The sequence below is a fragment of the Bufo gargarizans genome, chromosome 7, assembly GCF_014858855.1.
Source record: "Bufo gargarizans isolate SCDJY-AF-19 chromosome 7, ASM1485885v1, whole genome shotgun sequence".
Classification (NCBI taxonomy): domain Eukaryota; kingdom Metazoa; phylum Chordata; class Amphibia; order Anura; family Bufonidae; genus Bufo; species Bufo gargarizans.
Genome location: NC_058086.1, coordinates 161308413 through 161332096, shown reverse-complemented (window position 1 = coordinate 161332096; position 23684 = coordinate 161308413).

Sequence of the window (23684 nt, the reverse complement as noted above, 5' to 3'; positions counted from 1 at the left end):
CAACTTTTAAAACATATTTGCGACTTCTGAAGCATATTTGGACGTTTCCAGTGGTAAATTGCGACTTTTGTCTCAGACTCAGGATGTTTTTGTTGAATGTCAATTTACTGACCAAACCCTGCTGTTTAGCTCATTTATATTAGATAAAAATAAACGCATCCTGTCCCTTTAAGGACCCATGACGTAGCTGCACGTCATGGGTCTGATCCCTAAACATGGTGCCCGCTCGCACGTGCAGTGGGCACCTTGGCCGCGAGGTTTCTGCTATTTTAAATAAGGCTGATCGCATAAATATTACCCTTCAGATGCCGTGGTCAAATGTGACCACGGCATTTGCACAGACCGGAAGTCGCGCGCGTCTGGTAACATCGTTCCCCGACTGAGATCGGGGAAACTGTTACATTGCGCTAATTGACCGAAGCCTCAAGCAGGCATCAGAGTCAATTAGATGTATATATCAATACCGGCCACTAGGTGGCAGCCTTGTATTGATATAGTGCAAATGAAGTCTTAAATAATGGCTATTTAGCCATCACTGAATACTATGAGCAATCGAATAATTGCCAGTTATTGTCACCCAAGGTGACTTAAAAAAAAGTTTACAAATATAAAAAAAAAAATAATGTTAAAATCACCCCCCTTTCCTTAAAATAAAAATACTTAACCAATACAAAAAATAAACATCATGGACATGCGTGCGAAAATACCCATACTATTAAAATATAACAATATTAATGGCATACGGCAAATGGTGCAGCGGAAAAAAATAAATTAGCCAATTTGCTATTTTTGGTTACTTCAACTACCCAATAATTTTTTTAATAAAAAGTGATCAAAAAGTCGCACACACTTAAAATTGTAATCACTGAAAAGAACAGAATGTCCTGCAAAAAATGAGCCCTCACACAGCCCCGTACACATAGCTACAAAAAAGTTATACGGGTCAGAATATAGGTATGAAAAAAAAAAAAAAATTTCCATCAAAGGTTTTACTGTAAAAAAAAAATTCAGTATTAATATGCAAGAAAAATTATACAAGTGTGGTATCGTTGGAACCGTACTGACCTGGAGAATGAAGGTCAATTTTACTGTACAGTGTACAGTATAAAAAAAAAATATATAAAAACCTTTATCAAAATTGTGTTTTTTGCCAATTCTACCCTATTTGGAATTTTTTTCCTGCTCCCTACTACATGGTATGCAACCGTAAATGGTGCCATTAGAAAGTACAATTTGTCCCGCAAAAAATAAGCCCTCATAAGGCTATGTGAATGGAAAAATTAAAAAGTTAGGACTATGGGAAGGCGGGGAGTGAAAAATGAAAACGCAAAAATGGAAAATCCCAGGGTCCTTAAGGGATTAATATTGATCACTTGTTCCAACGACGAGTTGGTATTTCTTTTCATAAATGTGACTATTTGACAAAAAGTCGCATCTTTATGTCATAAATGCGACTTTTTACACAAAACATAACCACATAAGCTGGCTTAATTGTCCGCAATAATTTGAGCCATTGCTGCCCATAAAAGAATGGTAAATGAGGCGTAATATGCGCAAATTTTGATAGCCCCGCCCACTGACATTTATACCTCATTTCTGGCGTGATGCATTATTTATGGTGAAAATTCTGTCAGAAAACAGTTGATATATTTGGCGCAAATCAAAACGCCATTCTTTTTGGTGCATCTTATGCCATTATTCTGGCGCAACGTGCCTAGTAAATGTTTCCTACTGTCTCTGAAAATTAGGAACTGTTGGCAACTATGGAAAAGGATGAGAACGTTTCAGATAAATGAATATTTTACGCCAGATTACAGGCCATCTGAGAGTTTTGAGATTATTTATAATTGTATTCGGCCTGCGGCCTCCTGTTTCTATTTGGTCAGTGAGGTGTTATATTGTTATAATTTACAGTAGGGGAGCATTACCCTATAAATAACCTGTTCCTGCATTATAAACCTCATATACTACACAAAGGACGACATTATTTAAGGGCACAGAAAATAATGGTAGCTATCTACGCAAGTAGAAAACGTCACTTACCTGGCAGGTATCATAATTCCTGTGGAAAGATTTAATGGGAAACTATTCCTTCATTTTTAGTTGATGGATTAATCATATTTTGCGCCACCACAAATGCTACCATGGACCTCAAAACAGGACACTAAGCTGGTACGGGTAAAAATAATATATATATATGGAAAGCCCCATTTTCTCCAGCTGAGGTGGCAATAACATGAATGGCTTTTCTACAGGTCAGATATAAATTTCATGACTGGAAAATGAGTCTCTAGTGCTAGCTCCATGTAGGAAGGCCTTTAAACACTTATTTATTTTTCATTTACCTCATACTAACCTGTTTTACCAAGTACTACTCCTAGGGCTTTTTCAGTCAGCAGTGGACAGTAGGCCTGGTTGCTATGGTAACTGCAGTTCAGTCAGGAAATGCAATGCTTCATGTAACCAATAGGAGGCAAAAGTCAGTGTCCAGTCTTGTGCGTCACCAATTGTGTTAATACATTTTTCAGTATATGTAATAATCAGATGTAATCCTATAATGTGCCCATCCTCTCTGTACGGCACCATTTTTGGTACATTTCTGCCTCAAAATCTGCTTCAAATCAGCTCCAAAAACGACTCAGAACAGCCTCCCAGATATTTCAATGGGAAGCAGCACTTCCTTCTTTTTTACAAGTGTAAGGCCGAATGCACACGGCCGTGTTCCGCGGCCGAGAGCGGTCCGTGGTATGCCGGGGTGGATTCCTGTTAAGAGCAGGAGCGCACGGCGTCATTGGTTGCTATGACGCCGTGCACTTCATGCCGCCGCTGTACAGTAATACACGGTCCGTGGTATGCCGGGCTGGATTCCTGTTCAGAACAGGAATCCAGCCCGGCATACCACGGACCGCTCTCGGCTGCGGAACACGGCTGTGTGCATTCAGCCTAAGAAGCAGCATGCCCTATCTTAGGGCAAAATCAGCCCTGGATGTCCCATTGAAATGAATATAAAGCAGAAAAAAACTGCTCCATAGAAGTCCATGCGTTTTTTGTGTTGTCCTCGCTAAAAATTCAGCTTTGTATTGAAGTGAACACTTTTTTTCCACACAGAAAAAAGAAACGTGTATTCCACATTGATTTAAAGTGAACGCTTTTTTTGCGTTGAAAGAAAACATGTGCATTCCGCGCTCATATTTTAAGGGTATATTTCAGTTGTGTAAATAGCTTTATTTTATGGGGATACCAAGTAAGGCCTCATGCACACGAACGTATTTTGTTTCCGTGTCCGTTCCGTTTTTTTTGCGGATAGGATGCAGACCCATTAATTTTGATGGGTCCACGAAAAATGCAGACAGCACACTGTGTGCTATCCGTATGTCTGTTCCGTAGACCCGCAAAAATATATAACATGTCCTATTCTTGTCCGTTTTAGGCATTGTTACAATGGATCCGCAAAAAAAACGGATGGCATCAGTTTGTAGCCTAAGTATTTTACATGTTTGAGTACTTATGTGCAATAAAAACCCGCTTTATGAGAAAAAAGTTACTTTTAGGCCTCATGCACATGACCGTTCCGTTTTTTGTGGTCCGCAAACCCGCAAAAAACAGAAGCCGCCCGTGTGCCTTCCGCAATTTGCGGAACGGAACGGGTGGCCCATTGTAGAAATGCCTATTCTTGTCTGCAAAACGAACAATCGGACACGTTATATTTTTTTTGCGGGGCTATGGAACGGAGCAACGGATGCGGACATCCGGACCCATTCACATTGAAGTGAATGGGTCCGCATCCGAGCTGCAAAAACTGCGGACCAAAACAACGGTTGTGTGCATGAGGCCTTATGTTTCTGCATTCTGAGAGCCATTTATTTTTCCATCAGCTCGGCTGTATGAGGCCTTTGTTTGTTGCAGGTTGAAGTTTTTATTAGTACTATTTTCAGATAAATATATAATTTATTAATTCATTTTTATTAAAACAAAATGTTTTTATTTTTTGGGGGTGCAAAAAATTTAATTCTGCCACTGTTATTTGATTTTTTTTTATTGTGCCGTTAAAATGACCATTTATCTTTTTTACTACAATTGCGGATGTTCTAAACTTTTTTTTTTTTTTTTTAGATCTAGGAGAAATGAAGAAAAACTGGATTTTTGTACTCACCGTAAAATCCTTATCTCGTAGGATGCATTGAGGGACACAGCACCATGGGTATATGCCCAGCTGCCACTAGAAGTAAAAAGTGTTGGCTCCTCATATCTGTGCTATACCCACTGCAGATGCAGGAGCAAACCAGGAGGTAGAAAAGCAGTAGGAGCACAAGATAAAACTGTAAGCTAACAAGTCCTAAACCAGAGAGGACCAACAGAAAAAACAAAGGGTGGGATCTGTGTCCCCCAATGCATCCTACGAGAAAAGGATTTTACGGTGAGTACAAAAATCCTGTTTTCTCTTGAATGCATTGGGGGACACAGCACCATGGGACGTCCTGAAGCAGTCCACAAGGGAGGGCAGAAAAACAGCCATTCAACGCAACTAAACAACGGCTGCTTGCAGAACGCTGCGACCCAAACTGGCATCAGCAGAAGCTGGATGTGGATGTGATAAAATTTGGAAAACTTATGGACAGAGGCCCAGGTGGCAGCCTTGCAGACCTGGGAAGCTGAGGCCTGATGTCTAACCGCCCAAGAAGCCCCGACCGCCCTAGTGGAATGAGCGGTCAACCGAAAGGGAGGAACACGACCCTTCGCAACATAGGCCTCCTTAACTGCCGAATCCAACGGGATATGGTGGCCTTGGAAGCTTGCAGATCCTTGCGAGGACCCTCAGGGACCACAAAGAGGGAGTCCGACCGACAGAAGGGCTCCGTCAACCAAAAGAGGCGAAGAGCCCTAACAACATCCAAACGGTGGAGAGAACGCTCCCTAGGATGAGAGGGGTTAGGACAGATAGACAATCTCCTCATTAATGTGGAATGAGGACACCACCTTAGACCGGACGCAGAACCATCTTACCCTTGAGAGAGGCCAGCCGAAGGCCCTTGTCAAAGCCCGCCTGGAGGAAAGACACGACTCTGGGAATAGAAAGGTAGAGAGGGTGAAACTGAGCAGCCTCACACCAGGAAAAATAAGTCTTCCAGGTACGAAGATAAATTCTGGAAGACTGGAGCTTGCGTGCGTGGAGCATAGTCTGGATAACAGACTCCGAGAGACCATGGAACCGCACAACCGCGGCCTCAACAGCCACGCCGTTAAACGCAGCTGATGTAAACTCTAGAGAGTAGGAACAGAAGATCCGCGTACCATGCACGGCGAGGTCATACGGGGCCACCAGAATCTCCGGAACCTGGGCCGACTTTAGGCGCTTGAGAACCCTGGGAAGAAGCAGAATGGGCGGAAAGAGGTACATGAGACTGAACTGGGAACAAGGAAGGACCAGAGCATCTGAGGCAGCGCCTGAGGGTCCCAGGACCTCGCAAAGTAACGCGGTCCCTTGTGGTTGAGACGGGAGGCGAAAAGGTCTATGTCCAGCGTGCCCCAACGTTGACACAGACGAAGAAACACCTCTGGGTGAAGAGAACACTCGTCCGGGCTTTGGCGACTGAGTGAGTCTGCTGCCCAATTGTCGACCCCGGGAATGTGGACTGTGGAGAGGAACAAAGGACTCCGACCACCGAAGAATGCGTGATGTCTCTTCCATGACCCTCACACTTCTGGTGCCCCCCTGATGATTCAGGTACACCATCGCAGTGGAGTTGTCCGTCTGGATTTGGACTGGAAGACCGGATAGAAGATGTGTCCAATAAGAGAGAGAGAGCCAGAAAGATTGCCCTGAGCTCTAGAATATTGATGTGCAGGGAGGATTCCGCTGCTGACAACAGGCCCTGAGCAGAGAGGGACCCGAAGACGGCTCCCCACCCCGTCAGGCTGGCGCCCATGGAGATCACCCGCCAACTAGGGGGAAGAAAGGATTTGCCCAGAGATAGGGTGCGAGGTAGAAGCCACCAGCACAACTCCTTGCGGACAAGATGGGGAAAACGAACCAGATGGTCGAGGCCCAGCTGGGACTTTTCCCAGCTGGATAGGATCGCCAGCTGAAGAGGCCTGGAATGGATTTGCGCAAATGGGATTGCTTTGAAGGAGGCAACCATCCGGCCCAAAACCCGCATGCACGTCCGAAGAGGTAGAGGGGACGGCTTGCGAAGGCGAACCACTGCATCTCGGAGGGCCACCACTTTGTCCTGGGGAAGGAACACTCGACAAAGGCGAGTGTCTAAGGTAATGCACAGGAAATCCATTCTCTGGCGGCGAACCAGGGAGGACTTGGGATAGTTGACCAAGCACCCGAACTGAGACAGGACAGACAGTGTGATTGAAGGGTTAAATAGAATAAGCTATATGATCTGTATGAATGACAGGATGTTAGGTGACATCATACTAGAGGGTGAATGTATTTACATTAGCATTATTTCCATATAAGGAATTGTTTCTACTCAGCACCATTGTATATTTTAACCACATCTGTTTCCTATATGTATGTAGGTATAAAAGGCCATATTGTTAAGATAAAATCAGAGCTGTTTCGAAGACCATACTGTGTGTGTGTCATTTGACATAGCTCTCCAGACGCCTGTCATTGGGGATAAAGGAGGAATCGGGGTGCATACAGAAGCAGAACACTTTCAGCTGGGGGCTCAGTCCGGGATAGAACACACAGGAATTCGGTAAGTACGGAAACTCCCTGCCTTTAGGACTGGGGAGATTTCGATGCTTTCCGAAAACTCTCTGTTGTTTCCATCTTGAATCCACTTCAGTCACACTGAAAGTAATAGTATCTAACTTTAGGCAAGATAGACTATAAATAGACTACTGGCCAAGTCTGATACATTCAAATATTGTCTGCACCCTGGTTTCTCTTGTCAGCTAATTTCTATCGCTTCTTATCTGTCGCTTTCTTATGCCCTCTTTTATGTTATGATGTTATGAAGCATTAAGTAATTTTATTTTATGCTGAAGGTAAGCAGCAAATGATACTGTGAAAACTGTACTAACTTTATTGTGTGTGTCCTGGAGAACCGTAAGACGCCCCACCACTCTGGCGAGGGGAAACCCGCTAACCCAGAAACTGGTGAATGCAAGTGACTGTTTTAAGGGATAATACTAACAGACAGTTGAGAAGGAAGTTGAGCATAGACATAAGTCCTCTCTACCCAGTTGACAGGAATTGTCGGAGCCTTTACGGTTCAGTACAGCCAGTCCTGGGGAGAGTTCTGCTCTGCCTACGTCTCAATTAAGTTATAAGAAATGGGTGCAATGCAAGGAAAGGTCTCTCCACCCTCTCCGTATGTAGGAGAAACATGTAAGGATTATGTAGCCCGGGTCTGTGGGACTTATTATTTAATTACTCCCTGGGTGGATAATACGGCAGGATGGACAGAGGGGATGAAGAGTATAAATTTGTTCCCTCGGAAAGGGGCTAATGACACCTTCCATATGGACATGGTAAAAGGGTTATGTTTGGGTGACACTAAAGCTTACCCATATTATGGTCTAGACCCCCAGTGGGACATGCAGTATATGAAGTTGGGAGGGGAAAATTGGCTTACTTATGCACCATATTGGTATGACAGACCAAATAAAAAGGTTAAGAAACAGAAGGCAGAGAACCAGGAGGGATATAAAAAGAAACAGGAGTTAGAAAAATAATTGACAAGGGGTTCACTTTAAAAGCCCCTTCCTCCCTATTTAGGAAATATCCCACAGATATATCTATCCCTTTCAAAAGATGACTTAGATTTACTGGCTGGATATACTGCTATTAACATCCAACCACCTACAGCTCCCCAGCTCCCACAGCCACCTCCGCAGTTGCCCCATCCTATGCCTGATCAGAGTGGTCAGGATCTAGCGGCTGGTGCTGTTGGTGATGGGGATGTCATATCTCCCATGCGCCTTAGATAACAAAAGTCTTTTCCCAAACCTGAACATATACCTCATCCTGATGAGGACAGTGACCTTGAGGAACAGTTCCCTTTTATGACTGTAGGGGACACCTTGTTAAAGAAACCTATTGAAGTAGATGATATTAATAAGATTGTTAAACACTGCCCTAAACCCTTTTCATCTGGGAGATTTCATTATTTGAAGAGAGCCTGTAAAGGGAGATGTCTGACTCAAGAGGATATGCGTCTTATAATAGATGGGATAGTTAGGCACAATTCCCCCTGGGATTGGAGTTAGGTCCCCTCTATAAGCACTGTAGAGCCCCCGAATACGCCGCCTGGAAATTGTAAATTAAATACTGAGGTAGGCATAGACACAATGTGGGAATAAATTAAGTGTGAAATGGAGAGGTGTTTTCAGACTAGGTCCTCGTTGCCGACTGCTGCAGCCTGTAAACAAAAATTAGGAGAGTCTGTTATAGACTTTTGGAAGAGGTTTAATGAAGTTTGGACTCTGGAGGCAGGAATGAGTATTCAGGATAATATGCATTCTATTCTCATTCAGACTTTCCTTACCAATCTACAGCCACATCTCCAGCTTACTGTTAAACAAATGATCTCCGAATGACCTAGTCTTAATAAAGATCAATTCCAAAATAAGTTAATGGAGAAAGATGCGGCGGGTTGTTTTGAAATGGTAAGACATAAAGAGGCCCATTACCAAACTCAGGATAGGAATTGTCCCTCGAATCAGCCCAATAGGGGAAGGGGCAGAAGAAGGGATAGAGGGCCATGTTCTGGGAGAGGGGGGAATAATAGAAATAGTCCTGCAGGTTACTTTAATTGTGGTAAGACTGACCACTGGATCAGTCGATGCCCTTACCCACTCAGGCAACATGCCCTAAATGATACCCAAGCTCAAGGCACCCAACCATATCCACAAGCTCAGATCCAAGATCTCCCCCCCCCCCCCCCCACTGCCACAGCCCCAGAATAATACCACTCGTTTTCCCGTAGCCTGGGGGCAGCAGACATCACAATGAGGATGCCCTGGGGACAGTATCCCAGCATTCACTCTCATCACAAACCACTATAAGGAATCACCACTGATTGTGTTAACCATAAAGGGACGTCCTCTCCCTTTTCTTGTGGATTCTGGTGCTACTAGTAATACTATATGTGAGGATTATTATAGTGGTCCAAGAGAGAATGCTGAGCCCTCTGTGGGAATGAATGGGATACTGACCAGATCTTATAAAACTCCTCCCCTCTCGATCCAACATCCATACAAGCACCAGTCAATGTTCACACACAGTTTTAGGATCATTCCAAATTGTCCTGTGAATTTATTAGGGAGAGATTTGTTTGTTCTGTTAAGGTTGCAGTTGGGGATTAGCAAGACGGGACACCTACATGTCACATCCTCAATTATGCCCATTTATGTACCAAAGGATAATTTTTTTTTATATTTGGAATGCCAAACTCAGGATCCGCTACTTGATCCGGTTCCTCTTGAGGTTTGGGCAAATACTGACTAAGATGTTGGCCTTATCTCTTGTACACCATATAAGACAATGCTTAAGCCCGGCGCTGAGCCTGTTTATATTAAACAATACCCCCTTTCCCCAGAAAAAGAAAAAGGGATTAAGTCTATGTTGATGGAATTCCTAGAGGCAGGGGTTATTGAGGAAATTATTTCCCCCTATAATACACCTATCAACCTAGTGAGAAAGGCTGATAATACCTTTAGGTTTGTCCAGGATCTTAGAGCGGTAAATGCACAGATCATACCCATAGCCACTGTGGTTCCAGACGTACCATCTCTGCTATCGGCTATTCCTGCCCATGCAGAGTTTTTCTCTGTTATTGATTTAAAGAATGCATTTTTTTTCTGTCCCAGTTGACAAGGAGACACGGCCACTCTTTGCCTTCACGTTTAAATTTCGTCAGTATACTTGGTGTAGAATGCCTCAGGGTTATGTAGACTCCCCAGTAGTCTACTCCATTGTCCTCCAAGTTACACTGCGCCCTTGGACTGCCCCTCATGGTTCTGTCCTTCTACAATATGTGGACGATCTCCTCATATGTAGTTCTACTCGGGAGGCCTGCCAGGCAGACTGTGTTAGTTTATTACTGTGGTTATGTGAATGTGGTCACAAAGTTTCTAGAAAGAAATTACAATAGGGTATGGAAAGTGTTGAGTATTTGGGCTTTGTTCTCGGTAAGGGTGAGAGGAAAATCAGCCATGACAGAATTACCGCTGTACTGGGTCTGCCTCGCCCACAAACTAAGAAAGACATGTTGACCTTTCTTGGCATGATTGGTTACTGCCGCCAATGGATTGCTGATTGTTCCTACTATGATAATATTCTGAGACAAGCCACTAATACTGAAATGCCTGACTTCATTAAATGGTCTGATGAAATGTTACAAGCTTTTAGTCATTTGAAATGTGCAATGGTTTCAAGTCCTGGTTTGGGCCTACCCGACTATGGCGTGATGTTTCACTTATTTGCCAGGGACAATTGTAAAACCATGGCAGGAGTCCTGGCACAAGATCATGGAGGCAAATTCTGCCCTGTTGCTTTTTTCTCAAAAGTGGTTCCCGTACAGGTTCAGGGCATGCCTGCGTGTCTCAGGAGTTTGGCAGCCTGTGCTATGGTCGCTGAGATGGCCACGCCTATCACCCTAGGTCATCCCACCACTCTGCATACCTCACCCAATGTTCAGGCCCTATTGAAGAACATACACAATTTTGTGGCTGGATCCTGTTCCCGCCCTAATGACAACACTTATCATGCAAGATACGCTGTGGTTCAACTCCCTGATGTTATTATAGAATCGAATCCTATACCTTTTCAGTCAGCGCAAGCAGCTGAACTGATTGCCCTCACTAGAGATTGTTGTCTTTTTGAGGGGAGAGATGTAAATGTATACACCTATTCCAAATATGCCTTTGGGGTTGTACATGATCATGGGGTAATCTGGCATAGGAGAGGCTTCATAGCTGCAGATGGGGAGGTAAATCTCACATTCCACCCTAGTACATGATCTCTTGGCCGCCATCCAAATACCAAGCAAAGTTGCTATTATCCATTGTAGGGCACATACTGGTCTCCAAACGCACATAGCTAAGGGGAATGCCCTAGCTGATCAGGCAGCAAAAAAAGCTGCCATTAGAACGGCAGCAACAGTTCAAATGCCCTCCCTAGTTCCAGACATTACCCTTACTGACAATCTATTGCTAAGCCTCTAGGATTTGGCTACCAGTAGTGACAAAATAGAATGGCAGTCGGTAGGTGCAGTACAAGACCCTGATACGGGTCTTATCTGCAAAGAGGGAAAACCATGTATTCTAGTTGCAAGCACCCCGATTTTAATTGCACAATATCATGGTCTTGGCCATAGGGGAGCACAGACAACCACTGACCCCTTTTTTATACCAAGTCTTAGATCAAAGGTACATTCTTATGTTTCACGGTGTATTATATGTCTCAGAAACAACCCAAATAATTCAAAGAAGGCCCAACACCAGCATCTGAATTACCCGACATCGCCATTCACTCACTTACAAATTGACACCCATATCCCAAAGACAAGAAGAAAGCAGGAGTATGCCCTTGTAATTGAGGATATGTTCTCTAGATGGCCGGAGGTTTTTCCTACTACCAATGAAACCACAAAAATTGTGGTAAAAATTTTGTTACAAGAGATCATCCCCAGATGGGGGTGTCCTGTTCAAATTAAAGTGTAACTGTCGTATATATTTTTTGGGAGTATTGGATTGTGGTGATTAATATCTCCTTGGTGGCCCTATTTCAACTTTTCACTGTGTATTCAATTACCCCTTAATTCCACAGTTTTGTTCCCTGTACTGCCTACTTTTACCTGTGCTTAAAATAGGGTTGCTAGGCATGGTCCGTCTCTCTGTTGAAGGACGGAGGACGCAGAAGCACGCAGCGTGCAAGGTCACATTACTGACAGACAGGGACTGTAAGTAAATGATTAAAGCCAGGTCCTCCCCAGCAGCTGATAACAGTGCCTGGGCTGTGTGCACTTCTCCCAGTGCTTTGGCAGACGCTCCCTCACTCAGCAGAGCTGGAGAAGTAGAGTTGAACCAGCGCAGACCAGGGAAGGGAGATCTGCCATCTGCTCAGTGTATAAATGAAAGCAACATGTGGTAAGAGGACCCCTTTGTGCTGCAGGAGATTAACCCTTTAGAGGGGAGGGCTCTGGTTACTGACACTTTTGGGGGGCTATTGTTACTGGCTAGTGAGGGCAGGCGGGATTAGTCTCAGGGTGAGGGCAGTGGCAGCCATCTTAACTGAATAGTGAAATTGCAGTTTTATGCAGACTGGCTGCTAAGGGCTGAATCTTATTCAATATGGGTAAGTCAGTCTAATAGTAACCGATTCTGGAATATCATGATATTAGTAACTACATATATGAAATTAGGGTCTAAGTGTGACAGTTATCCTTTAACTCAGATAATGGCGCAGCTTTTGCGTCCAGGGTATGTAAGGAGCTTTCCAAAGCCCGTAGGATTGACTGGAAGTTCCACCTCCCTTATCACCCACAGAGTTCCGGGGTAGTATAAAGATGAATAGAACAATAAAAGAAAAAATAAGGAAAATTACTGGAGGCACGTACACTAATTGGAAAAAGTTCTTGCCTATAGCCCTAGCAGAAATTAGGATGCAGCCTAATAAGAATACTGGTTCCTCACCATTTGAGGTCCTAATGGGAAGACCCTTCCCCACCCCTTGGGGTCCAAAGGCCCCCGTGGTAGAAAAAAGGGGATCTAGAAGTAGTACAGGCAGAATGTGAGGAAACTTGTAGAAACTTTAGATCAAATTAAACGAGATGTTGCTCGTGCCTCTCCTTTCTCTCCACAGGAACATATGCATCCTTTCCAACCAGGAGACGTGGTGATAGTCCAGCGCCTGGCAAAAGGACGAAAACAGACTGAATTCCCGTTTGGACCACCCACCTGAGTGGTAGCAGTCACCAGAACAGCGATTCTCACAGAGGAGGCTCCAATCTGGATTCACGCTAGCAGAGTGAAAAGGGTCTCTGAGGCTTCTTCTCCGGTGACGGACAAAGACAAAGAGGGTGAAGCAGGTGTGAAATCCCTGAACAAAGAGGGGAGCTCAGAAGAAGTTTCCCTGAAAAGTGCCTTGACACAGGCTGAAGATGATGACCCCACAATATTCTGGGAGATTTGTTTGTCTGCTGATAATTATTAATCTTTAAGTTTTCTTGCCATTCTGGCTTATTACTACATATATCACCCAGAGGAGATGCGTTTCTTCTGCGGTGCACCAAATAATCAGTCAGTATATAAAAGAGCTTAGGAGCAAGATCCCTTTGCTCCCGTCCCTTTTTATTCTGAACAGAATAGTATAGTCAGGATGGCAAATGCCCTAAATGTTAGTTCATTGTGCCTTAAAGCAGTGGCCAAAGGCTGTCCAGGCATGCTGGGAGTTGTAGTTTTGCAACAGCTGGAGGCACACTGGTTGGGAAACACTGACACTGGTTGGGAAACACTGCCTTAAAGACTTACAGAGCCCACGGGATCTTATACAAACATGTGTTATTGCTGTGCCTACACCCGGTGAATCCCTCCTTAAAGTCTGGTCGAAGGCTAACAATACACAATCTTTTATTCCCTTGTATGACTTCTGTGGGGAGTGTCAGAATTTAGGAAATAGCAGGTATAATATTAGAATAATTACTAATGTGACTACAGCAGAGACTTATTTTACCTTTTCCCAGGATATGACTTTATATTGTGATAGTAGAGACAAAAAGTGGATTACCTAAGAATAGTGTATATGATTATATTTACGACACCTGTAAAAGGAATAGTAGGCTTGCTAGCTCCCTGTATAATTCCATGAGTTGTAATAAGACCATTGTGACTCCCAGTTTTATCTATAATATAATGCTCCCTAAGGGATGGTTTTTGTCTTGTGGTAACAGCACTTATAATTACATTCCTGCTAATGTTATTGGAGGTCCCTGTGCGTTATCCAGGCTGACTTTGGCCCTTCCCAGTCAACCCCCTATCAGGAGAGCTTACAGATCGGTTACCAAGACTTTATCAGAAAACTGTGACTCTACTTTACCCCTTCTCAGCCGTGCAGAATATACAAGTTTGGGCGCCTCTATATATTAGGAGTGCCTGGACTGAATATATAATACTTGTACTATAAATTCTACTGCATGTGACTTGGCTAAATCTCTGAATCATACCTCTATCGCCTTTTCAGACATGCTTTTAGATCTACAAGGCGTAAGAGGAGCAGTGCTAGAAACTAGATTTGCTGTGGATTATCTGTTATTTCAAAATAATATAGGATGTCAAGATTTTAAAGGAATGTGTTGCTTTAATTTATCTGACCATTCCAGATCAATCCAGTCCCATATTCAAGCGTTACATGAAATTGCCAATAATATCAAGGAGGATGTTGATTCATCCTCTTGGTGGGACTGGTTATTGAGCTGGCTGCAGGATTTGAGTTGGTTAAGAACATTATTTATTGGGCGTGATGACGTGAATACGTCGCGTCTCGTCCTCCCCCTCCACCGGCCTCCCCCTCCCAGGCTCTCGCGCCTATCCGAATAGCCGATGCCGAACAGCTGATGGCTAGTGCTGCGACTCGGCGCTATCTTCTATCTCCGTTGGAGGCTCTTACCCCGTGCTCTCTGGGTCTGGCTGCCTGGTGCGTTGCTCTGGATCGCTTGTTGGCCGGTGTGCGGCGCGACGTGCGGTGGGATTCTCTGCTCCTTACCCTGCTACTTGCTCTGTATTTCGGTCGGACCATCTAGCTCTGCTCAGGAGGCGGGCTTCAGCTGATTGATCGTCTGGACCGTGTGCGGCTGGGTCGTCTCTTTGCCTGCCGCTTGCTTGTTGCGGACTGTCTGTCGCTTCGGTCCTCACTGTGCTGCTGCCCTCTACCTTGAACTGCTGCTAACTCTCTCGTCTGTCCTCGACATTTGGATGTCAGCTGTGGAGTGCCCTACGAGCAGGACTTCCTCTCTGGATACGTGAGAAAAAAAAAAAAATATACATATATATATATTGCCTATTTTTGACTCTCCTAAGTTTTTTCTGAGCTGTTCCATTCCCGATGTGCAGGCTTTTCTTTTTCTTTTTTTTGAAAAGAAAAGGGTGAAAGGCTATAAAGAAAAGGAATAAGGAAAGAGGGAGAGAGAGGGAAAAAGGGGAAGAAAAAAAAAGAAAAGAAAAAGAGAAGAGGGGAAGGGAAAAGAAGGGGGAAGAAAAAAAAGAAAAAAAAAAATACATTCTCTTCTTATCAGAGAATGGCTCCAAAGCGACGTTCAGTCGATGCCTCTGTAATCAAGGTGGGCTCTAAAACTCCAGAAAATAGAATTGATAAATTCCTCAAATCACCTCTCCCATTTGAAAAGAATTCAGTAAAAACGAATCCCTCCGCTAATTTGAGAAAATTTGCTAAAATTCCCCAAAGAGTTGATCAGTCTGAGGACGGATTAGAGGATGCAGATCAGGAGACGGGGGAGGAAGGCCTCCTTTTACAAACACAAACTGAATATGATCCATCTCTCTTGGACAAAATCCTTGGCGCTGTGGAAAACAACGGCAGCTTAGTACAAGGGATGTCCGTTCAATTGGGGTCAATGCAGATCGATATATCCTTAATAAGAGATGACCTAGCAAAGATCCGTGACCGAGTCTTGCATATGGAAAAAACAGTTGCCTCTCTACAAACTGACATGGACATGCTAAAATCTAAAACTACGCTTCTCGCCTCAGAAAATCAAGAAATCCAAAATAAGTTAGAGGACCTTGAAAATAGGTCAAGGCGAAATAATGTCCGAATAATTGGCTTCCCAGAAGGAGTGGAGGGTCGACTCTTAGAGGAACAACTTAAAGACGTGGTTCTGCATAGCCTAGGTAGCGATAACTTCTCATCGGGATTTCAAATCGAAAGAGCTCATCGAATCCCAGGAGGGAAACCCATTCCAGGGAGGCCCCCGCGCGCAATCATAATGAAACTATTATTGTCCTCAGACAGAGATATGATACTGAGAAGAGCAAGAGAATTGACACCCATTGAATATCAGGGCACAAGGCTGCTCTTCTTCCCTGATTTTGCTCGGCAAACTCAGGAAAAAAGAAGAAATTTTACAGAGATAAAGAAACGCCTAGCATCCAAGGAGATTAAATATTCTCTACAGTACCCAGCGAAACTGAGAGTGATTCACAATGGGACTCCCCTTTTCTTTGAGACACCGCAACAAGTGCTAGAGTGGATAGATCAAAAGGGCATCTGACATTTTGTACTTGCATTACTGGAGGGCTGGGAGGGGGGTGGGCTAGAATGGGGGAGAACGGCCGAAGGTTAGAGGTTCGCTGAATAGACCGGGCGAATCAACGGAGAAGGGGGGGGGAGGGAAGGGGGGGATGATTACCCACTTTGCAGGCGGGTTTTTTTTTTTTTTTTTTTTCTTTTTTTCTTCTTCTTCTGTAATTGATGTCTATTAGAATGGTATCCTGGAATGTTAGAGGGCTGGGGGAAAAGGTAAAAAGACAGGCCATTATGGATGCAGTAAAAAGATATCTCCCAGCAATTATCTGCATAGTAGAAACCCATTTAACTAAAGAAACCGTCTCTCGTTTGACAACGGGATGGTATTCTCAATCTTACCATTCTACTTTTAGCAGTTCTGCTAGGGGGGTTTCAGTTCTTATCCATAATTCCATAGATTTTACCCTTATAAAATCCCATGTAGATGATCAGGGCAGATTCGTCTTCCTTCATGGCGAGCTGTCTGGATGCAGCTATATCCTCGCTTTTTTTTATATACCCCCGCCATTTTCAATGTATCCACTGATCCAGTTGATGCTCTTCTCTGAAGGGAGACCAGAATCTCGGCTGATCTTGATGGGAGACTTTAATGCGGTTATGGACCCCAATAGAGATAGATTTTCATCAGATACAGAAAGGCGGAGGAATTCTTGTAACTCCCCGCTGCCTCAGTTTTGCTTGGAAGTAGGGCTGGTGGATATATGGGAACATCTTGGCGGAGGAAAGAGAGTATATTCCTGTGTCAGCAGGGGCGGTAGAGCAATGTCTAGGATCGATTTAGCACTCACTAATGAGTGTAACTTGAGCAATATCCGCAGGGTGCGATACGGAGTAAGAACAATCTCAGACCATTCGCCCGTTTTGATTGAGGTTTGCACTGGGGAGAACAAGGATATTAGGGGGCTGGGATTTAAGCTGAATCCATACTGGCTCACTATTATGGAAAGTCATCAAGCTATTAAACTGCTGATTTCTTCCTTTTGGGAGGTGAATCTGCCCTCTGCAAATATCAATATGGTATGGGATGCATTGAAAGCATACCTGAGGGGGACCTTTATAAGTGAGATTGCTGCATTAAAGAGAACATTTAAAAGAAAGGAGGAGGAATTGGCTAAGACTGCGGCATCTACAACTGAGCGATTCACCAGGCAACCCACGGAGCAAAACAGGGAAGAGATGCAGAAGGCTAGCTGCCTCCTGGAGAATTGTGTAATAGAGAAGGCAAACCACAGGGTATTTTTTAAGGGGTTAAATTACTTCTCCGAGTCTGGACGACCGGGCAAGCTTCTAGCCAGAATAATCTCACAACAAGATAAGAAAAATCTATCTATTACCCGGATTAGGAATACAGAGGGGGAAATTATAACAGATTCAGAAGGAATCAGGAATAGCTTTCTGTATTACTTTGCTCAGATATATAAATCCTCCCCTGGCTTGACACCTGAACTGGCGATGCGGTTCTTGGAGAAAATTCCACTCCGCATCTTAAATGAAGCTCAAATAAAATATCTGGAAGAGGAATTGTCTCTCTCAGAGCTGCAGGAGGCCCTTGAGTCTATTTCGGGGAACTCATCGCCAGGCTTGGATGGCCTGCCATACGAGGTTTATCGTAAGTATAGTGACGTGATTCTTCCTCAATTGCTCGAGGTTTTTTCCCAAGCAACACAGGGAGGGGGACTACCAAACTCCATGATGGAGGCTCTCATTGCTTTAATCTTAAAAAAGGATAAGGACCCGGCAGAACTGAGCTCTTATAGACCAATATCCTTATTAAACACGGATGCTAAGATACTATCCAAAGCTCTGGCTAGAAGGCTGTCGCGGGTCATATCCACCATTATCCATCCAGATCAAAATGGCTTTATGCCAAAAAGGGGTACTCAGCACAACTTGCATAGATTATTTATGAATATTCAGTCCCCGGGAGGTGGTGCCCGCTCCATCCTGTCGTTGGACGCTACTAAAGCCTTCGACAGGGTGGAGTGGACTTTTCTCTGGGAGGTAATGAAGAAAATGCGTTTTGGACCAAAATTTATGGCAATGATTCAGCTGTTATACAATTCCCCGGTTGCCAGGATTAGGATTAATGGGACAGTGACAGAGAGTTTCATCCTGGAAAGAGGTACCCGCCAAGGCTGTCCCCTCTCTCCCCTGCTATTTAATATTTACATCGAACCTTTAGCAACTAGTATAAGGCAGGACTTAAAGGTGGCCGGTTTCGGCATAAATGGGGAGTATGATCGTGTTTCACTTTATGCAGATGACATCCTGGTTTTTATGCATCAAACAGACATTACTCTCCCTCGTATAATGGAGCTGGTTGGTCTCTTCTCTGATCCATCCGGCTTGGAGATCAACTGGGATAAGACCGTCCTCCTTCCTATAGACGAGCTGCGTGGCGAACGCGATAATCAGCTGACGATCTCTGAGTCAATAAAATACCTGGGGATAACAGTTTCTGCCAAACCGCATGAATATCTACAATTAAATCTGATTCCGCTGTTAATGAAGGTGAGGGCTAAAATTAAGGTATGGCAAAAAATCTTGCTCTCTAGAGCGGATAGAATTTCATTAATAAAAATGGTAGTACTGCCCCAGGTTCTTTATATTCTGCGCAACTCGCCTGTATGGATTGCAGATAAGTACTTCAGACTGATAGACCGAATGCTCAATGATTTAATATGGGGGAGGAAGCGTGTGAGACTAAAGGTACTCTACTTCTCTATGCCCTATGAGCGGGGAGGTCTCAACCTCCCCTATTTTAGGGGTTACTTTATGGCCTCCCAATTATGTCTTTTTAATGACTGGGAAAATAGCCCTTTCTGCAGCAGAGTGGTGAAAGACTCAGGATTCTCGGATTTCTTCACTGTATTGGAGTCTGATTATCTAGTAAACATACTGAGTGGGTATACACTGTTCTGCAAAATGGCTATGAGGACTTGGTTGGCCATAAGGAGATGGTGTGGAGTTAAGGCGTCACTTATTTGCACCCCATTGTGGCACAACTCTAAGCTCCTTAATTTAAATGACTTAAATTGCTGCCAGTATTGGAGGAACAAAAATGTTCAGTATCTACACCAAGTGGTCAGTGAGGGACAAATATTGCCCCTCATGGAACTAAAACAAAGGGCAAATTTAGGTGAGGTGGTTTGGTTTCCATATTTCCAACTGAGGTCAGCACTATCTTGCATACCGGATAGCCAATTTTTTATTGATACCCCTCTATTTCTACACGATTTAATTTGCAAGAAAACTGTCACGAGAATTAAAATATCACATTGCTATAAACACTTAATGAATAATTTTTGTTTGGATGTTCTTTCTCCAGGACAGAGAGCCTGGTCTTCCTTACTTTCAGAGGTGGGTTCTCCAAGTTGGGAGAACATGGGGGATAGTTTAAAGTTGGTTTCACACAATTTCAATCACATTGTTGTACAATTTAATATTTTGCACAAAATTTATGTGACACCCACATGGTTATATAAAAGAGGCCTTAGGGCCTCTTCCGATTGCCCACGCTGTGGCGATCCCGGGGCAGACCATTTACATCTGTTCTGGGACTGCCCCATGGTGAGCAGATACTGGAGCCTGGTCCAAAACAATCTGGCTCACAAACTTAACATTTCTATCCCTTTGTCACCAAGGATATGGGTCCTGGGAGATTTATCGGAGCTTAATTGTCAGCCTATAAAACGCCAAATGCTGATCAAGGTTATGTTTTTAGCTAGGCTCCTGATCACTAGATTATGGTTTTCCCCTTCTGTACCAGAGTACAACAAATGGTTGGGCCTGGTCAAGAAAGTGAAAACTTATGAAATGATTCTGCACAAACAAAGAGGATCTTACTTGAAATGGGAAAAACTCTGGAAAGATTGGAATAGGGTTAATTAATTAGAACCTCTTTCCCCCGTAGGCTCTCCATGAAGGATTTTTTTTTTTTTTTTTTTTTTCCTGCAAAGTGGGGTCGGGTGGGGGATTGGCGAAGGGAAATTAATGTCATTTAATTGACGGGTTTATGAATTTTATAACATCGCAAAGTAATATTGATATAAAGTTTTGTACTATAAAGTATAATAAAAGATAAAACTCTTTAAAAAAAAAAAAAAAAAAAAAAAAAAAAAAAAGAACATTATTTATTAGTATTATAATTGCTTCCTTGATTATCATATGTTGTTGTATCCAATGTATCCCTTCCCTCATACAGATTTTTTTGTGTAATGTGTCCAAAACCCACAGATCCTGGGCAATCATATGCTACTTACCTCTCTATGAGAGAAAGATGATAAGTCATATTCATGACTTAAGAGGGGATTTAAGGATTAAATAGAATAAGCTATCTGATCTGTATGAATGACAGGATGTTGGGTGAATGTATTTACATTAGCCTTATTTCCATATAAGGAATTGTTTCTACTCAGCACCATTGTATATGTGAACCACATCTGTTTCCTATATGTATGTAGGTATAAAAGGCCATATTGGTAAGAAAATCAGAGCTGTTTCGAAGACCATACTGTGTGTGTGTGTGTGTGTGTGTGTGTGTGTGTGTGTGTGTGTGTGTGTGTGTGTGTGTGTGTCATTTGACATAGCTCTCCAGGCGCCTGTCATTGGGGATGAAGGGGGAATCAGGGTGCATACAGAAGCAGAACACTTTCAGCGATCTGGAGGCTGGCCAGGTTGTCCTCCAGAGACGGAGCCTTCACCAACAGGTCGTCCGAGTGCAGAGGAGAGCGATAAGATGGGCCAGGACCTTCGTAAAGACCCTCGGGGCGGACGCTAAGCCGAAGGGCAGAGCCACAAACTGGAAATGCAGAGAACCCACTGTGAAGTGAAAGAACCGCTGATGGGCCACAGCAATGGGAATATGGAGGTATGCGTCCTGTATGTCAATGGACTACAAAAATTCGCCCTCCTCCAGGGTGGCAATCACCGACCTGAGCAACTCCATGTGGAAGTGCCGGGTCCGAACAAGGCGGTCGAGCGCCTTCAGATTCATAATAGGGCGGAGGGAGCCGTCCTTCTTGGGTACCGTAAAAAGATTTGAGTAAAATCCCTGGAAGCATTCCGAATCGAGGACTGGAACGATCACACCGAGGGATTGAAGGGACTGAATGGCCCGGAAAAAATCTGCCGCCTTCATGGGAGACTTGGGGGGGGGATGCAACATGAAAAACCGACCCGAAGAAAGAGTGGAAAACTCTATCCTGTAGCCGGAGGAAACGATCTCCAGGACCCATGCATCATCCAAGCTTGCATGCCATGACTTCTGGAAGTCGAGCAAGCGGCCCCCCCACATGTGGTAAAGCGCAGTCATGCAGAAGAGGTTTTTGCAGACTGGGCTTTGAGGGCTTGTGGCGAGAATGCCAGGCAGGCCTAGCCTTGAAGGAAGGCCCCCCCGACTTCTTGTCCGAGGGGGAGGAAGAGTCCCAAAAGGAGCGAACATTTTTGGACCTTGAAGTCGCCAAGGGAGGGCGACGGCGAAGGCGGTTCTGGGGGAGGAGGGAGCTTTTACGTCCCGTGGCCTCTGAAATAAGCTCCGCCAGGCGTTTCACAAACAGCTTTTCACCCTGAAAAGGGAGAGAGATCAGCACCTTTTTGGAAGCCACATCTGCCGCCCATGAACAGAGCCAGACCGTACGGCGGATGGCCACAGAGTTAGCAGCCGCCCTGCTAGACCGGCGAGCCGATTCCAGGGAGACATCACATAGGTACCGGGAAGCCTGGAGAAGCTGAGAGGCAAGAATGGAAACCTCACCTGGAGCAGAATCCGGCAGCAAACGGATGAGCTGCTTGGACATGACTGCGCAGGCTTTGGCGACCAAGGAGGCGGCAAAAGCAGGCTGAATAGCGAAGCCTGCCGCTACAAAAACGGCCTTAGCCAAGGAATCAATCTTCTTGTCAGCGGGATCAGACAAGGAAGCCGCATCAGCCAAGGGAAGGGTGGTAGCCTTGGCCAAACGGGCCACCTGAGGATCAACCAGAGGTGGGACTGACCAAAGGTTCACGGATTCTGCACTGAAAGGAAACAGAGCGTCCGAACCGTTAGAGATAAGCAGGCGCTTATCAGGCTGACGCCACTCCCTGGCCAGGAGTGTGTTGAGGTCTGGGTGGTTAGGAAAAACCAACACAGAACGCTTGGAACGGCGGAAGGACACAGGATCCTGAGAAGAGGAGGGAGTACCCTCCTGCACATGGAGAGTGTCTCTTCCCGCCTTAATGAGGTTCTGCATGGCCGCAGATAAAGTAGAACTCTGCTCTGATACAGAATCGGAGTCAGAGGTGTCCCCAGGAGCGGCAGAAGCAGCAGAAGACGAGACTTCGCCTGTCTCAGACTTGTCCAATGAGTGACCAGAGAACGCTGAGGATGAGCGGGACGCGGCTGAGATCACTCGATGTCTTTTATGGGACCTGGTGTCAGAGCAGGGGCGAGCCCCTTCAGCAACATGGTCCCTGTGAGGGGAAGACTGCCGCAATTTGAGCAGGCAAGCGGTCCAGCGACTGCACCATGGACGGGACAGGCTGGCAAGGTCACCTATGGCATGGGACAGTGAGGCGGCCCAATCAGGAGGGACCCCCAACGCAGGGGGGCCAGGATGTCAGTAGGGGGCATGGGGGCAATGCACTGGTCGTAAAGCGAGTTAGGTTGCGGGGAAGGAAAAGCCTTACTGCACTTAGAGCAGGTATAAAAAAGCCACCCCAATAGGCACCCGGCTTTTAGGGTCCGTACTAGCAGAGGACATGATGGCAAAAAAGAGACCAACTACAGAAAAGAAATGTACAGCCAGAGAGGTTATCCTACCAGGCCCCAGGTGCTGTGCCCCAGGATGCGCAGAAGCAGCGAAGGGAGGACAGGAACACTCTGAATGGCGATCAGGCCCAAAGCTGCAAGATAGAGCCTCTTCTTCTCAGTAGCAGAAGAAACCGCCCCTCCAGAGGAAAAGACCGCACCTGGCCGTAATAGGAGCTAGGCAGGAGGACCCTCCCAGTAAGAGGAGTCGTCGGGCCGAAGCCCGGGAAGAAAAAAGGGGGCATGGATAGGTCACGGCCTAGCGGGCCGAAAAGCAGGGGACTAAATTAGTAAAAGCGGTCGGACCTGAGCCCCGGCAGCCGCACACATAAGCGGGGGGGATGAAAAATGAGGACCCCAGCGAGGAGCGGCACCCAGGAACAGTGGAAGGACACAGACCACATAGAACAGGGTAACTGACTGGGAGGCAGGACTGCAGGCGCATTGTCCAGCACAAGGTCGTATCTGCCTACTATAGACACTAGAAAAAAAACTGGTTTGCTCCTGCAACTGCAGTGGGTATAGCCCAGATAGGAGGAGCCAACACTTTTTACTTCTAGTGTCAGCTGGGCATATACCCATGGTGCTGTGTCCCCCCAATGCATTCAAGAG